This window comes from Alexandromys fortis, unplaced genomic scaffold (assembly GCF_014885135.2).
Source record: "Alexandromys fortis isolate MF-2015 unplaced genomic scaffold, M_Fortis_MF-2015_v1.1 scaffold_246, whole genome shotgun sequence".
Taxonomy (NCBI): Eukaryota; Metazoa; Chordata; class Mammalia; order Rodentia; family Cricetidae; genus Alexandromys; species Alexandromys fortis.
Genome location: NW_026068131.1, coordinates 1,024,045 through 1,035,675, shown reverse-complemented (window position 1 = coordinate 1,035,675; position 11,631 = coordinate 1,024,045).

Genomic DNA, 11,631 nt, shown 5'->3' with positions numbered 1-11,631 from the left:
TTAAATTCACCTTCTGTTTTGTCTTTTATTTTAGCATAGTAGAATTCCCCTGGTAGTAGAATTCTCATTATTTTTCATACTGTTTTACTGATTCCATACTTCCTGTATTTTGTATCTAAGAAAACTTAAAATTCAGGAACAGTAGCTTCCCTGTTTTCTAAACATGGTGTAGAATTTTGATACATTCAAATCTTTGTGGTAATTCACAGAAAAACCTGGCAGAAGAATTAGTTACAAACTCAAACACTGTTAATGTATTTGGGACCATTTTTAGTACTTAGGGAAGGAAGTCATATATGCTTATGGTAAAATTTCCAAATGCTGCCCAAAGATTTGCAGCAAAAAAATACAATCTTTGTAGAAACTCACAAAAATAGGCACCAGAAAAGTGGTTTGTTTAACTTTCTCAAAATATCCAAGTGTATGAGTGAATACATTCTATACATATTTAAATAAGAACATATGAGAAATCATTTCAAGCCTAGTATGGAACAAGGATAGACATCACTGCTATAGCTTAATAACAACTACAAAATTCAACAAACTGAGAAGTCAACTACTTCAATTAGTGTACCACAAAAATGAGACATAAAGAAAACCTTCACCCCTAAAACTAGAGAGATTGACATATGACAATAGGGGATCACAATTTTAGGAGCTGAAATCTCCAAGAAGAAATATCAGTCAGAACTAACACAAGATGAGAGAACCTAAAATATAGCTGAATTACTGGCAACGTTAAGTAGATTAATCTGTGAGTTTATAAGTCGGTGAGGAGCCCTGCACTTCTTTGAGTTTCAGTTCCTATAACTCTACTTGTTATTGACAGGAAGATAAGAGAAAAGTCCCTCACACATCTTGCAGTAAGAGGGAAGAAGTAGTTTTTGTAAAAATACATTTAAGAAAGACAGCCATAAAAATTGTTTTGCCAGATTTTAACACGATGTGATTTTTCTTAGAACCTATCTAGTGTAAGGGAATAGAAATTTAAGCCCATATTGTTCTAGCCTTCTTTGTGGGGACAGAAAATACACAACACCAACTCCCTTGATTCATTTTGTTTCATTAAAAGTAACTGATAACCTTAAGGTATTTGAGAAGTTCACAGCTGAGGGACACAGCTCATTAACAGGCTGAAACATGATTGTGGAAGAATGTAACTTTTTTCCCTCCCTTCATGTATTGCATCACAGAATGCTTACTTATCAGAGATCCTTTCAACCAGTATATCATGCCTGGACTATAACATAAAGTTACATGACCTACTACATATCTGGAAGAGGTGTAATCATTATAACGAGCTCAGAAATTCACTAGACTACCATAAATGTTGAAATGCTAAGTCTCTGGCAGGCCTAACTGGTAAGGATTTTTTCATCAGTTGCTACAAGGCAAATTCATGAAAACAGATTAAGAATCTACTTTCTTTAAATATTCAAATACCAATGTACAGCGTCAAGGGAAAAAAAAGAAATAGGAACTAAATTAAGAAAAAAAGTCAATTCATGAAAACCAAGCCAATACAGCAGAGATGTGATTTACTTCCCATATTTAATAATAACTGTCATAAACCTATATTATATGCTCTAACAAAGTGAAAACTTTCAACAATGAAATAGAAAACATCTGCTTTGGAATAGGTAATCTTTCTTTCCTCAGCAGGTTGTTGTTGATGCACAGACTCATAACTTGTTGAAGAATTGACTATTGTATGCTCAGCCTCCAATTCTCAGAAACCTTGTGGAAAGGGAAGCAGGAAGAATATAAGAGCTTGAAAGGAAAGGAAATTGCCACAATTTTTTTTTTTTATTCTGGACATGACAAACCCACTGGACTCATGAAATCAAGACAAATGTGTTGACACACACAAGATTCAACCCTTTAACATACCATTATGAATAAAGGAGAGGCTTGGGAGGCCTCCTTTTTCCTTGAAGGAGCATTGGCAGTTTATAATTCCTGAAGAAGAAGACATTTGTTAGTTGACATTAAGTTAGCTGTCTATGCTCTAGGAAATAATCTTCACCAGTGCTCATAAATATAATCTTAATTCAAGTTAGTGGGTCACCAAAAATATATGAATGTAGGAGAATTTGTTCATAAGAAGATGGGGTTTATCAGCATTGGAATATAGCTAACGAGAGAAGTAAAGGTAAAAAATTATCAAAACCCAGTATATATGTGCATGACATTGTCAAAGAAAAGAAACAAAAAGAAAATTTTATACATACATACCACATTCTTTGATCAAAGTCTCCTCCTTATTTGCACTTATCACATTCTTTTCCCTAGAAAAACTCTTCTTCCCAAGTTCCTTTTCTAGTTTCCTATCTTTTTTGTATGAGTTACTTAATCTAATTAAGGTCTCCTGACGAAGCCTAGGCAGGGGTCATCTGTTATTTAGTTGAGCTAGCACAGCATATTAGTGATTCTAACCTTTAAGTGCAGTCATTTGTTTGCAGCACATTGATCGGTTATGATCACTGTCACCCACTCGAAACAGAAGCTTCTCTGAGCAAACGTGGGAACAGCACTAATTCCTAAGTACAAATAGAAATATAGAAAGAGCAGTTTAACATTAAGTAAATTTACCAAGAAGCCATTAGTAGGTTCCTTTCTAGGATCTATTACCTCTCAAGCTATGGACTTTGACAATATTATACCAGGTTTGAGTTCTTCCTGTGAATTGGTAGTTGAGATTTCTTAATAGGCCTAGGAAAAGGTATAGTGACAAGGACACTACCAACCTCTTCATTACTTATTGTCCTCTTTAAGTGTAACCCTGAAAAAGATCAAACCAGCCAAAATCTCAAAATGAGTTGGAGAGGGGCTTAGGAATTTTCACCAGCAGCTGAAGGGCTATTGTCTGTTGGTGGCTAGTGGCAGGAGAGTCAGTTTACTTCACAGTTTCAGCCCTTGGGAGGCTACACCTGTCCCACTGGGTTGTTCAACACCTACACATACAGGTAGCACTAAGTGGTCTCATTTGTTTTGTTTCTTTGCTCTGTTCTTTTAAAAATTGTAAATGAAGTTGGGAAGTATAGTGATAGCGGGTAGGAAAAAATTTCAGGGATCAAAATTCACTATAACCGTGTGTGAAATTCTCAAACTTTAAGAATTTTATGGGAGAATATAATTGGAAGAATAGTACATCAGGAAATTATTTGCTCCAGTTAAACAACTGACATATCTTCAGCATATTGTCCTAGAGAAGCAGTTTTATAGTTACATGTTCTAGGAAGGGACTATTTAATGGCCATATGACATTACCAGTGAAGTTCACTGAGCCAGATGATGTGTGGCAGTTGATTGGTTGTTCACTCTGGATAATATTTTCCAATCTAAGTGCAACTGTAAGAACTGAAAATGTGCCAAACCTTTAGTCATTGTGCAGAATGACTCTACATGAACACCATCTGTAAGACAGCTTTTGCTTTTAGACTTAAACTATGAAAGTACTGGTGGTCAATAAGAAAATGCATTGCACAACTACCATATCAGAAAATAACAAGAGCTAACAATACCTTTAATGTATGAATTCCTTCCACATGTCAACCATCAGTAAAGCTACTGTCATATCCAGAAGCATGTAATTCCATAGCCAGTATGCAAGAATAGGCATTATTTTCTGTGTTTCATAAATGAAGACTAGAAACTCCGAGATAAAAAAAAATCTAAGAAATAATTAATTGAAATCCTATCTGAAGTTATCTGAATGAGATAAATTTGAAAATATTTTGGTCTCTTTTTAAAATGATTTGTTTATTTTTCATAATATAATATTTGTATTAGCTCTTAGAGAATTACAAACCTTGATTATATTTACCCCACTGCTTCCTCAACTCCTCCCAGATCCACTTTATGTCCTCTGTGTTTTTGTTTTAAAAGATATTATCTCAAGCAGCTGTTTGATTCTGCAGGTCATATGATCTTCTCAGACCCTCTTCTATGATGTTCCTTGAGCCTTAAGTGTAAATGTTGTCTTTTAAATGTATTGGTTGTGGTGGGTACCCCATAGTCAGTTGATCTCTGCAGCTTATAGATAGCTTGTAGCCTTCTATAATGATATATATTTGCTTCACAATGAATCTTGCATGAGGGGTAAGAACTACATCTGTGGATTTAAGAAAAGTTATTTAGTATGCAGTCAGAGGTCATACTGTTTAGAAAACTGGTAACATTACGTTCTTCTATAGCATCCATGGTCCCACCAGGCAGATGTAGTTGACAAAATTTATACTGCCAAGCACAAATTCCATACTACTGATGAGCCTTAAGTCCAGTTATGTGACTATTGGTTACACCCATGATATACGTGTTACCATTGCACCCTTTGAAATATCTTGGTGTGTCAATGATTTCTGTGGTACACTGTTGTTACATCTGTAAAGGGCTAGTGTTTTCATTTCTCTCCTGACAGCTTTACAGCTTCTTCTATATCTATGAGATCTAGTCCTCGAGCTTCTAGGTTAGATCCAGATATATTCCTCTAAATCCTGTGTCTGAAGTTTGTGGTGTCTTCAATAATACAGTCTCAACTTCTTTTTCTGGAACGCACCAAAGGCAACAGCAATAATTTATACTGTTTGTGGGGGTGTCTCTTTACATTTCTGACCAACAACTAAAAGGAGATTTCTGATTACTGACAGTATATTATTTGTTTTTTTATGGTTTATGTGGGGAGCATTATCACCTCAATTGCTATAACTTCAGTATATATAATTTTAAGTAGTAATAATTTGATTTCCTCATGAATTTATTCCTAAACATCCTTACTGTTATGTTTCTTCCTTCTTCCTCTGTGTTGATATTCCTTCTTCCCCAGGTAATCTCCACACATTGCTTTTTTTCATTTCCTCCTTCCTAGCAACTATGTCCTACTATTTTTTTTCTCTGGTACTTCTTCTCACAAAACATCATGGCTTATTTTTACTTTTCTGATATTTGTGGTTACTTTAGAATACGTACTTTAATCTAAAGATTTAGAGCTAGCATCCACAAATAAGAAAAATTCAATATTTTTATTTTTACTTCATAATTAATTCTCTCAGCATAATATTTTCTAGTTCCATTATTTATCTCCAAGTTTCGTGATTACAGTTTCTTTTCAGGGGTAAATAGTATTCTATATTATATATGTACCACATTTTCATTATTCATTCATTAGTTGAAGAACATTTAGACTGTTGACGTTCCATACATATTATTAAGAGAATTCCAATGAACATGACTGAGCAGATACCTATGGAGTACAATGACAAGTATTTTGGTTATATACCTCTCAGTGGTATAGCTGGGCCATATGAAAGATTTAGTTTTAGCTTTTTGGGAATGCCTCTCATTGACTTCTAGAGTGGCTTGCAAACTCACCAACAGTGAAAGAGGATTACCCTTTTCTTACATCCATGTCAACATTGGTTGTGAGTTGTTTTGTTGATCCTTGCCATTTTGACTACAGTAAGATGAAATTTCAGGTTTTTAATTTATACTTCCCTAATTGGTAAGGATGCTGATATGCTTTTGTTTTGTTTCAAGAATTATTTGCTATTCCTCAGACTTATTTTTGCCTGGACCTAGACTTTGAGGTAAGAGCATTCAGTGAGGACAGCCTACATTGCCTGGCAATCTGTACCTGGAATTATTTTCAACTCCCTTCATTTTATTTTATTTTTTTAACTCCCTTCATTTTCTGTGACAAAAGTTTGGTATATTCCACAGGATTCACTATAGTTATTAATGTGATCTTTCTTCAGAGGAATATATTAGTTGTTGTGTAATATCCTATTGTGTAAATGTACCATATTTTCTTTATCCATTCTTCGGTCAAGGGGCATTTAGGTGAAGAAGGACACTAAAAAGAAATCCCACAGTAGCTCAGAATTGAGTATAATAAAGGGTTATTTATTTTGGTATAGACTTACAGACCACAATCCTGTGCATGAATGGGGAGCAAGAACCAAATCACACCATAGGAAGAGAGGCTGGACACATGCTCTACATAAGCATATGTAGTATCAGAGGCCACACCCAAGTGGGCAGGTAAATTAAAGGTTACTGGCTGTACGAATTCCTACAGTATCTCCCACTATTGATTAAATAAGAAAGTTCTAAACCTAATACAAAATTATATACAATAAGAACAAATATCAGGTATAAAAATTAGAATTACAACAGCATAAACAATATCAAGTAAGAAACATATAATAAATATTTCGATAATTATCTTATCGTAAGGAGTTTAAATCTTGTATTGTAAATAACTTGGTCAAGTCACAAGAGGAAAGTAACTACAGTTATCTAGTTTTCAACCCCATTGAAGACCTGAGAAGGTAAATAATATTACTTGAGTAAGTAGAAAGTACAATTAAGCAATTTCCAAAATATGCAATTAATAACAGAGACAACTGGCTACCTGGGTAATCACCCAAAGTCTCATTTGCAATGTTGGAGCAACCAACTTTGGCTAAGGCTTAGAGTTACTGACATACCATTTTCAGAGGCAGGGAATTTTTCAAAACCCTCTTAACCGGTCTTGGCAAGATTTGACAGTCTTTTTTCTTGTATCCTGCTTGTCCTGTCCAGACATCATGCATTTTGTCAGTGGTCGAAGCATGGACAGTTCCTTGCCCAAAGGCCAGATTTGACAAGAAGAAAACAAACTCCAAATGGAGTATTTTCAGTGCTCAACATTCTCTCAGGAATAGATCAGTGCTGCCAGGAGCAATCGTGTCTCACATCAACAGAACCCTGAGGTATTTAAATTCCATATTCTACAGCTCTTTGAAGTGGTTGAAAATTACATAGCTATGAAAAATATAATCTCTATGTATCTAAAGAACCTGATTAATCTAACTGTAAGTATGACAAACATGGATGACTAGTGACCTATAAATCTTAATACCTACATAACTTAAAGACTAAGACTTCATATTAGAATATTGAAAAACAACTTTAAACAACTGTGCAACAAATGAGGACAATGATCTCAAAATATAGACAATGTATAATTATCTTGATCAGAGGTAGAAATGTATATTGCAATATGATATTATTTCCTAAAATTGTATCAATATACAAAATGTCTTAAGCATGCATGCATACAATTTGACAAAATACGTTTTCCTAAGTATACAAATATTGTAGATAAAAATAGGAACATAGTCAATATAATTTAAGTTTGTATCAATATACAAGAATCTAAACCAATGTAAATTGCCTATAAATAATAGCTCATGAGTATTTGCTCTGTTACTCACTATTATTATTAGTGTGAGTAAGCTCAGACTAATCTATTATCCCATTCAATTTTCCTTTTTTTTCACAGAGATTCCTGAGCTTACATAATTTCCCCCTAACCCAAACTCTATGACAATTATAATCAATCCCTAAATGATGTCCTTAACCCTGGGACAAACTTTGTTGGGAGAGGGGACTTCATCTTTTAGAATTACTCCCAGCTGTCATAGAGGTGATGTTATTTCTAGGGGATCCTGTGAAAGTAAAATGATGGCTAACTTCCAAGATTACTGTCTGGTATAATTGCAAATAATCTCTGAGTGTTCAGTAGGGTTTTTCTTTGGTTCCTATTTAGAGTTCTGGCCAGAAAGCTGTAAGAAAGGGCACCATTTCAACTAAGTTGGACCCATCTTGAGCAGCAGGGACTCAAAACAGGTCTTATAGTAGCACTATCAGCATCATAATGCCATGTCAACCAGGTGTGGTTGTTGTTGTAGGACCCCATCTTTTTCCTGGAAGCTTCAAAGATTACTGCAGGAAAATTTATTGTTCATAGTGGAAATTTTAAATATTATTTATACAGACATATATTTAATGAAAGGCATGATAGAGACAAAAATATGCATAAAGAAAAGCAAATTTTTTTTCTAAATTTCTTTTTTCCTTTCTGTCCTATAACATGGCTCCTGACATGAGACAGAAAGTCTGAATCTTTGTTTTAACAACATGCTTGGATTTAGAAAAGGACAGAGCCATTGAACAACTCCAAAGCCAGCTCTCTCTCTATATATAGATGTATATGCTTTGATCACCTGTCCTTATAAGTCATATTCGTTTTTCTTGATGATCCTTATGGGATAGTTATTTTTCCTTCTGTCAGCATCCAAACATCCAGGATCTCTTCAATTTTTGAAGATGAGTATTTTCCTGTAAAGACAAGAGCTGAATCCTGACCCAAACCTATATGGTTTCCTTACCACCTGTATGGTTGTCATCTCTGTGGATGAGTCATCATTTCTTTTTCTCAAGAGATTTCTCTTTTTCAAAGTAAATATTTATTAATTTTGATGGTATCCATAACTTTTCTTCTCCTGTTGACACAGGTACAAAATGCTTTCCCGGATGTAGCATATCTCCTGACTTCCATTGTGAGGACAACACATCCTTGAAATACACTGGCAGATTTAATTCAGAAGATTTTTCTATTATCCAATGTCTCTCTGCTACTGTTGTCCCTTTCTCATTAGCATTTAGAAAACTCAAGGTTAATAAAGCATTATGCAATCTATTTCTGGGGTTATTTTCCATCCCTTTCTGTTTGTTCAATTTGAACAATCTTTCTACAACTGCCTGACCTATAGGATTGTGTGGTATATCTGTAATATGTTTTATGTTACAATAAGCAAAAGTGTTTCATTTTCTCAGAGACATATGCTTGAGCATTATCTGTCTTTATTTTGCAGTGATACCCATGATGGATTTCTAATAAATGTGTAATTATTGAATCAGCCTTTGCTGAGCTCAAAGCAGTTGCCCATTGAAAACCTGAATAAGTATTTGAAGGCATAAGTCACAAACAATCCCACACCAGTTTTGAATTGTGATTAGTAAAAGAGTTGCTTATTTAAGGAGAAAAAAATTACAGATCACTGTCCTAGACAACAGCCCTTGGCACGACCAGGAACAGAGTCTAGCAGCTGGAAGCGGAAACTGGAAGCAAGAGAGTGAGCACACGGATACCACTGGTTTTTAAAGCAAAAGAGACCACACCTTAGTGGGCTGGTCTCTTAAAGACTATTGGCTGTACGAGCAGAATGTGCTCCCACAGCATCTCCCCCTGTTGTTTAAATAAAAGAGATTCATACAAAAATATATACATTAGGAACTGATATAAAGTATAATTAGAATTACAACCAGAATAAACAATATTAAGCAAGGAACATATGCTAAATGTTTTCATAAACATTCTATCCTATGGAGTAAGTCTTGTGTAGGAAATAGCTTGGCTAGATCATAAGAGTACAGTAACTACAACTATCTAATCTTCAACCCCATCAAAGGCCTGAGAAGGGAAATAACATTACTTGAGCAGGCAGGAAGTACAATCAGGTAGCTTCCAAAGCGAGCAATAGATGATGGAGACAATTAGCTACCTGAGCAATCACCCAAAGTCTCAGTTTGCAACGTTGAAGCAACCAGCTTTGGCTAAGGCCTAGAACTGACAGACCATTTCCAGAGGCAGGAAATTTCTCAAAACCATCTTAACCTGTCTTGGCAAGATTTGCCAGTCCTGATTATCCATTTCTGGATACTATGTAACTTGCCAGTGGTTGAGGCCTTGTCAGTTCCTTGCCCAAAGGCCAGTTTTGCAAAGAAGAAAACAAGCTCCAAGTGAAGTGTCTTCTGTGCCCAACATTCTCTAGGAAATAGATTGGTGCTGTCAGAAGCAATCATGTCTCATGGCAACAAAACTCTAAGTTATTTAAATACCATGTTCTAAAGATTCTTGAAGTGGTTGAAGATTCCCTATCTAGACAGAATACAATCTCTATATATCTAAAGAACCTAATTAATCTTACTGTATGTACAACAAACATGAACAACTATTGAACTATAATAATTAATACTTGTATAACTTTAAGAGTAAAACTCCTGCATTGGGATATAAGAAAAAACAACTAAAACTTTATGTCAGAATATTAAATAATCTGTAAATAAATGTGCAACAAATGAGGACAGTGACCTCAAAATGTAAACAATCTATAAGTATTTTGATCAGAAGGAGGAGTAATAAATAAAGCAATATGAAAATATATCCTAAAAGTTGTGTCAATATACAAAATGTGCTAAACCAAGGTAGAAATATGCATATATACAATCTGACAAAATAACTTTGCATAAGTGTACAAATGTAAACAAAAGTAAGAGATATAATTTGAACTTGTATCAATATACAAAAACTATCCCAATGTAAATTATCCAAAAATAATAGCTCATAATTATTCACTCTATTACCCACTATTATTATCCCCCCCTTTTTTAAACAAGCATAGTTTTCAACCCCCAACCATCTATCTAGTACAAGTAATAATCAACAAGCCCTAAACAGTGTTCCTAACACTATGGACAAACTTTTTTGGGATAGGGGTTGTTGTCTTCTAGAATTGCTTCCTGCTGTCATAGGGGTGATGTTCTCTTAATGGGACCCTGCAAAAATTAAGTGGTGGTTAAGTTCCAAAATTACTGTCTAGTATAGTTGCAAACAATTTCTGAATAGTCAGTAGGGTTGTTTTCTTTTGTTCTGTTTTTCAAAGTTCTCATTTGGTGTTCTGGCCAGAATATGAGAAGGTGTACCATTTCAGCAGCTGGTACCCAAAAAAAGGGGTCTTATAGTAGTGCTGTCTGCATCACAATGTCATCTCAACTAGGTGGAGTTGTTGTGAGGCCCCATTTCCTTCTTTGAAACTGTGAAGATTACTGTAGGAAAAGAATCTGTAGGAAAATCTATGTTCATCATGAAAAACTTAAACATAATTTACATAAACATACATTCAACAAAGAATGTGATATAGACAAAATAAGCAGGGAGAAAGTGAAAGTTTTCCTAAAGTCTTTCTTCTGTCCCACACCAGATGGCTCCTGATATGAGACAGAAACTCTGAATGTTCCTTTTAACAACAAGCATGGATTTAGAGAAGTACAGAGCCATTGTCCAACTCAAAAACCAGCTGAATATATTAATGTGTGTGTGTGTGTGTGTAAATGTAAGTGTAACCCATACCTGGATTCATAAACCATATTCTGTTTCCTAGATGCTACTTAGTGGATAGTTATTTTTTCTTCTGTAAGCATTCAAACATCCAGAATCTCTTAAAATTTTGATGATATATATTTTCCTGTAAAGATAAAAGCAAAACCCTGCCCAAACCCTTATGAGCTTTCCTTACCACCTGTATGGTTGTTACCATTGTGGATGAGGTATCATTTCTCTTTTTCAAGATGTTTCTCCTTTTCAAAGCAAATCTTTATTAATTTTGATGGTATCCATAATTTTTCTTCTCCTGTGGAAACAAGAGGGAAACCCTTTACCCAATGTAGTACATCTCCTGGTTTCCATTGTAAAGTCAACACATCCTAGAAATATACTCGTTGATTCAATTCAGAATTTTTTTCCATTATCCAATATCTCTCTGCTGCTGTTGTTTCTTTCTCATTAACGTTAAGAAAATTCAAGGTTAATAAAACATTATGCAATCTATTTCTGGGCATATTTTCCATCTTTTTCTGTTTGTTCAGCATATCATTTATAGTACGATTTGATCTTTCTATAACTGCCTGACCTGTAGAATTATTTGGTATACCTGTAATGTGCTTTATATTATAATAAGCAAAAAA